Source organism: Polyodon spathula, unplaced genomic scaffold (assembly GCF_017654505.1).
Source record: "Polyodon spathula isolate WHYD16114869_AA unplaced genomic scaffold, ASM1765450v1 scaffolds_3672, whole genome shotgun sequence".
In the NCBI taxonomy this organism is placed as follows: Eukaryota; Metazoa; Chordata; class Actinopteri; order Acipenseriformes; family Polyodontidae; genus Polyodon; species Polyodon spathula.
Genome location: NW_024475131.1, coordinates 1 through 9,593, shown reverse-complemented (window position 1 = coordinate 9,593; position 9,593 = coordinate 1). Strand labels below are relative to the sequence as shown.

The following is a 9,593-nucleotide window of genomic DNA, read 5'->3' as shown; positions in this document are numbered from 1 at the left end:
GAAGGCGCTGGGAGCTGGATGCGATGGCAACGGGAAGGAGAATGCAGAACCTGATCCGGTTTCGATGGAGTGAGCAGTTGGAGAAACAGCTGAGGACCGTGGATGTTGGAGAATGGAAGAATACGCCAGGTGGACGGGAATTTTTCGTTAAAGAAGTGCTGCTGAAAGGACTGAAGCTGGAAGTTAAGTCTATTTTTTGTTTCCAAAATTATGATAAGTTTTTTGATTTAGCTCTATGTAGCGAAGAACTGGCTCGAAATGTGTGGGATGTTTTTCAGCAGAAGAAAAATGAAAGACCTTTTTCAATGTATATTGGAGATCCTTTGTTTGCAAGGGAAGTTCGACCTTTATTTGTTTTTATGTACAACCCGTATGTTGGACAAGAGGATGTTGCACAGTACGTTGGTCGGGTTTGCGATATTATTTCAGGACCTTTTAAAGTTCTTGACCCTGCAGGTATTTGGACTGGGAAATGGAAATTCTTTGTTAGGCTGAGGATTTGTAGTACAAAAGAGGGGGGTATAATACACCCTCCGGGCCAGGTACAGATTGGAGGAAACAGGGGTTTTCTATCTTACCCTGGGCAACCAAGGAAATGCTTCAAGTGTGACACTGAAGGACATGAGGCGAGTGAGTGCCAAGTGGTGTTCTGCCAAAAGTGTAGGAGGAAGGGGCATGAAGCGATGGACTGCAACACCCCAAAGAGTTGTAGTATGTGTGGATCTTTCGATCATTTGTACAGAGAGTGTGGGAAGCGTGGTATGGATGGAGAGCGAGCAAATGAGAGTGGTGATGGTGCAAAGAAAGATGGGAGTGAAGAAGGAAAGAGTGGAAGTGGAGGTGGTATGGCTGGTGAGGGAGTAAATGAGGGTGGTGATGGTGTAAAGAAAGGTGGGACTGGAAAGGGAATGAGTGGAATTGGAAGTAGTATGGATGGTGAGCGAGCAAATGAGTGTGGTGATGGGGTAAAGAAAGATGGGAGTGTAAAGGGGATGTGTGGAGGGAGTAAAAGTGGTGGTCTTGTAGGTAAGGAACATGGTGTGGAGAGAGGTGGAGGGGGTATGAGTGGTAATGTAGTAAAAGGGGGTGCAGATGAGAGTATGTGTGGTGGTGGTGGTGAAGGTGGTGGTGGGGCGGACAAGGTACAAGAGAGTGAGGCGATGGAGGCAACGGAGAGTGGAGTTCAAAGAAAGCGGAAAGAGAGGGAGATTGGAGCTGTGAGCAGTAGTGAAGAGAGTACCAGCGAGGGTGTAGTCGGGCCAAGCTGGTCTGAAAGTGTGGAAGAAGAGGAGGAAAGGAGGAAAAAAAGAATCGAAGACGTAAAGGAGAAAAGGAAACAGGAAAAGGAGGCGTACGAACGGCTAACTTGGGCAGAGAAGATGGTAATACAAGAGGAGAAGAGGAAAAAGAAAGGTGTAGAGACTTCTACCTATAGACATACTTTAATGTCTTGTTACTGTGAGAAGGAATTTAGTGAATTAATGATTTGGAATGAAAGACTGAGAAAGGGACCTGCACCGGAGAGTGAGGTACAGAAGTATTGGATTGAGAGGGACAGGATTTTGCAAGATGCTAGACGGAAAGCAGATATAGCAAGGAGGGAGGCGGAAAAGAAATAGGGGAATATGGTTTTGTTTTTTGGTTTTTTTTTGCTGAATTGTATGTTTGTGTGATGATTATTATAATGAAATGATGTTGTCTATATGTGTTTTTTGAACGTTTTTTGTGGGTTTGTGTTCAGGGGTTGATTTGCATATATGTAAATTTAAAGAAATGGTGTTTTTCAGAATATATGTTAGTTATTGGTTTTATGTATTAGCTAGTCTTTGGTTTAGTGGTTTGGGTTTGTAATGATAACATGTTCTTGTGGTTTTGGGTGTTTTTGTCTTTGTTATTTGTTATGGTATTGTGGGTGTAAGTGTTAGTCGTGTAGTTTTTTTTCAAAGGGTCTGTTTTTTATTGTAAAGTTCTTTATGACTTCGATAATGTGACTGTTTTTGTTCTGTATTGTATTTAGTGGTTTGATTATGTATGAGTATGTTTTTAAGAGTATGTGTTTTTCTTCTTACAAAAAAATAAAAAACTTTAAAAAAAAAAAAAAATCTGTTCTTATCAGTTTAATATCTGATACGTCCCCCATAGGGGGACCGTCTATATTAAATGGATTTTTGGAAGCGGGAGATGGAAGCGGGGCTTGCTCCGTCCACTCCACGCATCGACCCGGTATTGCAGTACCTCCGGGAACGGTGCCCATTTCTCAGAAAGGTCAAAAGAGAGAGAGAGAGAGAGAGAGAGAGAGAGAGAGAGAGAGGAGAGAGAGAGAGAGAGGGAGAGAGAGAGAGAGAGAGGGAGAGCCCCACCCTCCCCTTTCCTGGGACGCGCCGTTTTCCCGCTCTTTTCGTTCTTTTTTTTTTTTTTTTTTTTTTTTTTCATATTTCATATTCAGGCAGGCCTAACACACGCAGCAGGCCAGTGTAGCAGCAGCAGCAAAGCGCCCTTTCGCCGGGGCGGAACGGCAGATGCGTTTTGGGAGGAGTTCCCTGTTTTTGTTTTGCGTGCGTGGCCTCGCTGCCGCTTGGCAGAGGGGAGGGCCTTTGGGCCTTTGGGCCGGCCGGAAGGGCTCGGCCACCAGCAAAGGCACGCTCCGGCTTCTCTACAGCTCGAATGAACCTTTCGCCTTTTACTAAAGATTTCCGTGGAGAGGAGCATTTACGAGTTCGATCCAATTTTTGGACAGCCCTTCCCCTCAGGGAGGGGCTCCACCTGGAGTTTAAAAGCAGAACGAGCACAGAAAGGGCGGTCGCCCCCGTTGGAGCCCGGCACCTTTCCTTCCTTCCTTCCTTCCTTCCTTCCTCCCTCCGCCCGCCCGAGAAGCAAGTACCACGACTGCTGCGGCGGGCCGCCGCGCCCGGGGCGTTTGGCCAAAACCATTGTGGGCATCGCTTCTCGGCCTCTTGGCTCAGATCAAGTGTAGTATCTGTTCTTATCAGTTTAATATCTGATACGTCCCCCATAGGGGGACCGTCTATATTAAATGGATTTTTGGAAGCGGGAGATGGAAGCGGGGCTTGCTCCGTCCACTCCACGCATCGACCCGGTATTGCAGTACCTCCGGGAACGGTGGTAAAGAGCTTTCCAGTTTTCTTCTCTAGCTCAGTCGAGAGAGAGAGGAGAGAGAGAGAGCGAGAGAGAGAGAGAGAGAGAGAGAGAGATGGAGAGAGAGAGAGAGCGAGAGAGAGAGAGAGAGAGAGAGAGAGAGAGACCCTCCACACCTCCCCACCCTCCCCTTTCCTGGGACGCGCCGTTTTCCCGCTCTTTTCGTTCTTTTTTTTTTTTTTTTTTTTTTTTTTTTTTTTTTTTCATATTTCATATTCAGGCAGGCCTAACACACGCAGCAGGCCAGTGTAGCAGCAGCAGCAAAGCGCCCTTTCGCCGGGGCGGAACGGCAGATGCGTTTTGGGAGGAGTTCCCTGTTTTTGTTTTGCGTGCGTGGCCTCGCTGCCGCTTGGCAGAGGGGAGGGCCTTTGGGCCTTTGGGCCGGCCGGAAGGGCTCGGCCACCAGCAAAGGCACGCTCCGGCTTCTCTACAGCTCGAATGAACCTTTCGCCTTTTACTAAAGATTTCCGTGGAGAGGAGCATTTACGAGTTCGATCCAATTTTTGGACAGCCCTTCCCCTCAGGGAGGGGCTCCACCTGGAGTTTAAAAGCAGAACGAGCACAGAAAGGGCGGTCGCCCCCGTTGGAGCCCGGCACCTTTCCTTCCTTCCTTCCTTCCTTCCTTCCTCCCTCCCTCCCGCCCCCGAGAAGCAAGTACCACGACTGCTGCGGCGGGCGGCCGCGCCCGGGGCGTTTGGCCAAAACCATTGTGGGCATCGCTTCTCGGCCTCTTGGCTCTGCTCAAGTGTATGTGGCATGACCGCAGCATCCTGAGGATCCAGTGAGGAAGAGAAGGCGCTGGGAGCGGAATACGATGGCGACTGGAAGGAGGATGCAGAACCTGATCCGTTTCCGATGGAGTGAGGTTTTGGAGAAGGAACTGAAAAGCGTCGATATTGCAGAATTGAAGGATACACCTGGCGGACGAGAATTCTTTGTGAAGGAGGTGCTGTTGAAAGGACTAAATTTGGAGGTGAAGTCTATTTTCTGTTTTCAGAACTATGAAAAGTTTTTTGATTTGGCCTTGTGCAGTGAAGAATTGGCTCAGAGCGTTTGGGATACTTATCAGAAGAAGAGAAATGAAAGGCCTTTTTCGATGTATATCGCAGATCCCTTATTTGCAAGGGAAGTTCGGCCATTGTTTGTTTTCATGTATAACCCGTATGTTGGGCAGGAGGAAGTCGCACAGTATGTTGGCCGTTTTTGCGACGTTATTTCGGGACCTTTTAAAGTGCTTGACCCTATAGGCATATGGACTGGGAAGTGGAAATTTATTGTAAGGCTTAAGATTTGTAGTGCAAAGGAGGGGGGTATAGTACACCCTCCGGGTCATGTACAGATTGGGGGAAACAGGGGTTTTTTAAGTTACCCTGGGCAGCCGCGAAAGTGTTTTAAGTGCGACACTGAAGGGCATGAGGCGAGCGAGTGCAAAGTAATGTTCTGCCAGAAATGCAGGCGAAAAGGGCATGAAGCGATGGACTGTAAAACCCCAAAAAGTTGCAGTATGTGTGGAGCACTGGATCACCTGTATAGAGAGTGTGGAAAGCGTGGTATGGGTGGTGAGAGAGCAAGTGAGGGTGGTGATGGTGCAAAGAATGATGGGAGCGGAGAAGAAAAGAGTGGAGGTGGGAGTGGTATGGATGGTGAGCGAGCAAAGGAGGGTGGTGATGGTGCAAAGAAAGATGGGAGTGGAAAGGGAATGAGTGGAGGGAGTAAAGGGGGTGGTGATGTAAGTAAGGAAGGTGGTGTGGTGAGAGTGGTTAGTGGTGGAGGGGGTATGAGTGGTAAGGAAGTGAAAGGGGGTGGAGGTGTGGGTGTAGGTGGTGGTGGTGAAGGTGATGGTGGGGCGGACAAGGTGCAAGAGAGTGAGGCGATGGAGGAAACGGAGAGTGAAATAAAGAAAAAGCGGAAGGACAGAGAACCTGGAGCCGGGAGCAGGAGTGAGGAGAGTGCCAACGAGGGTGCAGCTGGTCCCAGCTGGTATGAAAGCGTGGAGAAAGAGGAGATGAGGAAAAGAAGAGGAGACCCATTAAGAGGACTGGAACCGAGGGATTTTGAGGGAAAAATAATGGAAGAAAAGGAGGATAATTTAATGCGGAGTCTTTGTAGGAGGGAGTTTTTTGAGTTAATGGCTTGGAAGGAGAGATTGTTGAAGGGGGTGATAACAGAGGCAGAGGTTAAAAAATACAGAACAGAAAGGAATAGAGTTTTGTTATGTGCCAGATGGAAAGACGAAGAGAAAAGAAAGGGGATTATTAAGAAGTAAAGAGGTTTAAAAGAAAGATTTTGTTTTGTGTTGGATATGATTTTTGAGTTGAGAAAGAAATGTTGAAACTGAAGAGTGGGAGTGGGAATAAAAGACTGTTTTGTTTTTTGTTTTTGAAATATTTGTTGTTGTATATGTTTAAAACCTTGGAAAATTGATATGTTTTATTTTGGAAAATTGATGGCTCTGTTATTTTTGAAGAATTGATGTATTGTGTGGTTTTGTTATTTTGATTATGCTAAAGTTTATTGTAATGAAATGTTTTTGTTTTTTTGTTTTTGGTTGTTTTTGAATGTTTTTGTTTGTTTTTTGTTTTTTTTGTGATGATTTGTAATAGATATGGTTTATAACCATAAATGTAATGTTTTCTTTTGAAAAGAATTAATAAAATATTTTCAAATAAAAAAAAAAAAAAAAAATCTGTTCTTATCAGTTTAATATCTGATACGTCCCCCATAGGGGGACCGTCTATATTAAATGGATTTTTGGAAGCGGGAGATGGAAGCGGGGCTTGCTCCGTCCACTCCACGCATCGACCCGGTATTGCAGTACCTCCGGGAACGGTGCCCATTTCTCAGAAAGGTCAAAAGAGAGAGAGAGAGAGAGAGAGAGAGAGAGAGAGAGAGAGAGAGAAGAGAGGAGAGAGATAACTGCCTGTTCCCCCCTCTCCTGTAGGCGACTCTCCGCGGAGCAAGCCCTCTACCCTCTTCCCACCTCGTCTGGGACGCGTTCCTTCCGGTCCTCCTACCCCTCTCTCTGGGGGGTGGAGGGGGAAGGGCCCTGCCCCCGCTCTTTTCGTTCTTTTTTTTTTTTTTTTTTTTTTTTTTTTTTTTCATATTTCATATTCAGGCAGGCCTAACACACGCAGCAGGCCAGTGTAGCAGCAGCAGCAAAGCGCCCTTTCGCCGGGGCGGAACGGCAGATGCGTTTTGGGAGGAGTTCCCTGTTTTTGTTTTGCGTGCGTGGCCTCGCTGCCGCTTGGCAGAGGGGAGGGCCTTTGGGCCTTTGGGCCGGCCGGAAGGGCTCGGCCACCAGCAAAGGCACGCTCCGGCTTCTCTACAGCTCGAATGAACCTTTCGCCTTTTACTAAAGATTTCCGTGGAGAGGAGCATTTACGAGTTCGATCCAATTTTTGGACAGCCCTTCCCCTCAGGGAGGGGCTCCACCTGGAGTTTAAAAGCAGAACGAGCACAGAAAGGGCGGTCGCCCCCGTTGGAGCCCGGCACCTTTCCTTCCTTCCTTCCTTCCTTCCTTCCTCCCTCCCTCCGCCCGCCCGAGAAGCAAGTACCACGACTGCTGCGGCGGGCGGCCGCGCCCGGGGCGTTTGGCCAAAACCATTGTGGGCATCGCTTCTCGGCCTCTTGGCTCAGATCAAGTGTAGTATCTGTTCTTATCAGTTTAATATCTGATACGTCCCCCATAGGGGGACCGTCTATATTAAATGGATTTTTGGAAGCGGGAGATGGAAGCGGGGCTTGCTCCGTCCACTCCACGCATCGACCCGGTATTGCAGTACCTCCGGGAACGGTGCCCATTTCTCAGAAAGGTCAAATTCTCTCTCCTCCGACTCGCTACGGCTTCGGAGCAACGAGATGCACCGGCTCCGCTCCCCACCACCCTCCCTCCCTCCCTCCCCTCACCGGTCCTCCCCAGTCACCCTTTCGCCAACCCGCTCCTCCCCATCTTTTCGTTCTTTTTTTTTTTTTTTTTTCTTTTTTTTTTTTTTTTTTTTTTTTTTTTTTTTTTTTCATATTTCATATTCAGGCAGGCCTAACACACGCAGCAGGCCAGTGTAGCAGCAGCAGCAAAGCGCCCTTTCGCCGGGGCGGAACGGCAGATGCGTTTTGGGAGGAGTTCCCTGTTTTTGTTTTGCGTGCGTGGCCTCGCTGCCGCTTGGCAGAGGGGAGGGCCTTTGGGCCTTTGGGCCGGCCGGAAGGGCTCGGCCACCAGCAAAGGCACGCTCCGGCTTCTCTACAGCTCGAATGAACCTTTCGCCTTTTACTAAAGATTTCCGTGGAGAGGAGCATTTACGAGTTCGATCCAATTTTTGGACAGCCCTTCCCCTCAGGGAGGGGCTCCACCTGGAGTTTAAAAGCAGAACGAGCACAGAAAGGGCGGTCGCCCCCGTTGGAGCCCGGCACCTTTCCTTCCTTCCTTCCTTCCTTCCTTCCTCCCTCCGCCCGCCCGAGAAGCAAGTACCACGACTGCTGCGGCGGGCGGCCGCGCCCGGGGCGTTTGGCCAAAACCATTGTGGGCATCGCTTCTCGGCCTCTTGGCTCAGATCTTTGTGTGTGGCTTGACCGCAGCAGTGATCTCAGGAGGAAGAGAAGGCGTGGGAAAGACGAGACCATGGCGGAGACTACGTCGAAACCCCCGGGACCAAGGCTGAAGAATACAATTCGCATGCTGAGGAAAGAAGGAACGCCTGAGATGACGAGAACTGATTTCATCCGACAGTTGCTGGGGAAAGTTAAAATTGACACGAGTCAATTTTTTTGTCTACAAGACTTTCAGGCAAGAGGAATTTATGATTTGACTTTTAAAACTGAAGACTATTGTAGAAAAGTTTGGAATTGCCTGAGACAGAATGAGAAAATGACACCTTTGAATTTGTTTAATTTCGAAGCTCTTTTTTTGCAAGAAGTCCGTGTTGTTCATGTTCATTTGTATAACCCGTTTGTGCCGGCAGGGGAGGTTGCTATTTTTTTGGAGCAGTTTTGTAATGTGGTCAGGCCACCGGAGAAATGTATGGATGAGTTTGGACTATGGACCGGTACTTGGAAGATATGGACAAGATTTCGACCCAGCAAGGAGGGATATGAGGGAGTGAAGCATCCGCCTTCCTCCTTCTCTATTGGATCTAACCGGGGTTATTTGTTTTATGTTGGTCAGCCGAAATTGTGTCGGAAATGTAATAAAAGCAGAACGAGCACAGAAAGGGAACGGGTCATGAGGCGGGAGAGTGTAAGAACATGTATTGTAGAAACTGTGAAAAGAAGGATCATAATACTAAAGACTGTAAAGAAAAGAGGAGGTGTAATTTGTGTGGTAGCTTTAATCATTTGTATTACGAGTGTCCACAGAGAGCTTCGAGTTACGCTGGGGCTGCGAAAAGGACGAGCAGTGATGAGGAATCCAGTGTGGAGGAGGATTTGGAAGGTGAGAAGGGGAAGAAGGGTACGGAGGAGACTGGAGCCAAGGAGAAGACTGTGGAGAAACTAAAGACCATGGATAAAATAGTGTCAGCGGAGAAACCAGTGGCAGTAGCGGCAAAGAAAAAAGTCGTAAAGCAGCAGAGACAGACGGCTGAGAAGAAGACAGCAGAGGAAGCAGAAGTGAGCGGGTCTGGAACGACTGCAGGGAAAGAAGAGAAGAAAGACTGGGCAGAGCAGGTGGAGGAGGTAGAAAAGGAGAAAGAGACTGGAACTGAGAAAATTGTGAGAATTGTTAAAAAGACTTGAGCAATGTTTTTTCAGTTTGTGACATGTGTAAGTTTCTGATTGGTTGTTCTGTTTTAGGTGGATGGGATATGTAAATGGGGTAATGGTAGATGGGGAATGTTTTGTGCAGATGTAGAACAAAATGTAGTTTTTTCTTTTGGATATAGGGTTAGTTAGTGTTTTTTGTAGTTATGTATTAGATAGATAGTTAGTTTTTGTATTGTGTTATAAATGTGTTTTGAAAAGATTAATAGAAGAGTATTAATGGGATTGTTTTTGATTTGCATATATGTAAAGTAAATAGAATTTTGGTTATATGAAATAACAGAGAAATTGTAAAAAAGAGTTGATGAGTCTTAGTTATGACGGTCTGTTATAAAAGAAAATAACTAGTTTTGAGAATTTGAGTAAGGGTATTTGTGTTTAATGATTTCAGTTCTGGCTTTGATATAAGATTTTTGTTGTTTATGAATGAGTATTTGTGTTTGAAAAGTATTGGAGTATTTTGTTTTTTGTTTTTTTGTTGTTGATGTATAATTGTAGTGTTTCTTTTGTGAAGATTTAATAAATTAAAAAAAAAAAAAAAAAAAAAAAAAAAAAAAAAATCTGTTCTTATCAGTTTAATATCTGATACGTCCCCCATAGGGGGACCGTCTATATTAAATGGATTTTTGGAAGCGGGAGATGGAAGCGGGGCTTGCTCCGTCCACTCCACGCATCGACCCGGTATT

General features: G+C 46.7%; 8 non-coding genes and 1 pseudogene across 8 annotated transcripts; all 9 read left to right on the top strand.

Moving 5' to 3' along the window:
* Positions 1-2,079: 2,079 nt before the first annotated feature.
* On the top strand, positions 2,080-2,257 carry LOC121312178 (annotated as a pseudogene).
* A 382-nt stretch (positions 2,258-2,639) lies between these two features.
* Positions 2,640-2,757, top strand: LOC121312175. Its single transcript, XR_005949726.1, has one exon. It is a non-coding gene; the product is annotated as a U5 spliceosomal RNA (small nuclear RNA).
* A 181-nt stretch (positions 2,758-2,938) lies between these two features.
* LOC121312176 lies at positions 2,939-3,131 on the top strand. Its single transcript, XR_005949727.1, has one exon. It is a non-coding gene; the product is annotated as a U2 spliceosomal RNA (small nuclear RNA).
* Positions 3,132-3,569: 438 nt separating this feature from the next.
* Positions 3,570-3,687, top strand: LOC121312174. Its single transcript, XR_005949725.1, has one exon. It is a non-coding gene; the product is annotated as a U5 spliceosomal RNA (small nuclear RNA).
* Positions 3,688-5,809: 2,122 nt separating this feature from the next.
* Positions 5,810-5,996, top strand: LOC121312177. Its single transcript, XR_005949728.1, has one exon. It is a non-coding gene; the product is annotated as a U2 spliceosomal RNA (small nuclear RNA).
* Positions 5,997-6,464: 468 nt separating this feature from the next.
* LOC121312173 lies at positions 6,465-6,582 on the top strand. The gene has a single exon (XR_005949724.1). It is a non-coding gene; the product is annotated as a U5 spliceosomal RNA (small nuclear RNA).
* Positions 6,583-6,767: 185 nt separating this feature from the next.
* LOC121312171 lies at positions 6,768-6,960 on the top strand. The gene has a single exon (XR_005949722.1). It is a non-coding gene; the product is annotated as a U2 spliceosomal RNA (small nuclear RNA).
* Positions 6,961-7,379: 419 nt separating this feature from the next.
* Positions 7,380-7,497, top strand: LOC121312172. The gene has a single exon (XR_005949723.1). It is a non-coding gene; the product is annotated as a U5 spliceosomal RNA (small nuclear RNA).
* Positions 7,498-9,406: 1,909 nt separating this feature from the next.
* Positions 9,407-9,593, top strand: LOC121312179 (the record flags this gene model as incomplete). The annotated part of the gene is made up of 1 exon (XR_005949729.1): positions 9,407-9,593. It is a non-coding gene; the product is annotated as a U2 spliceosomal RNA (small nuclear RNA).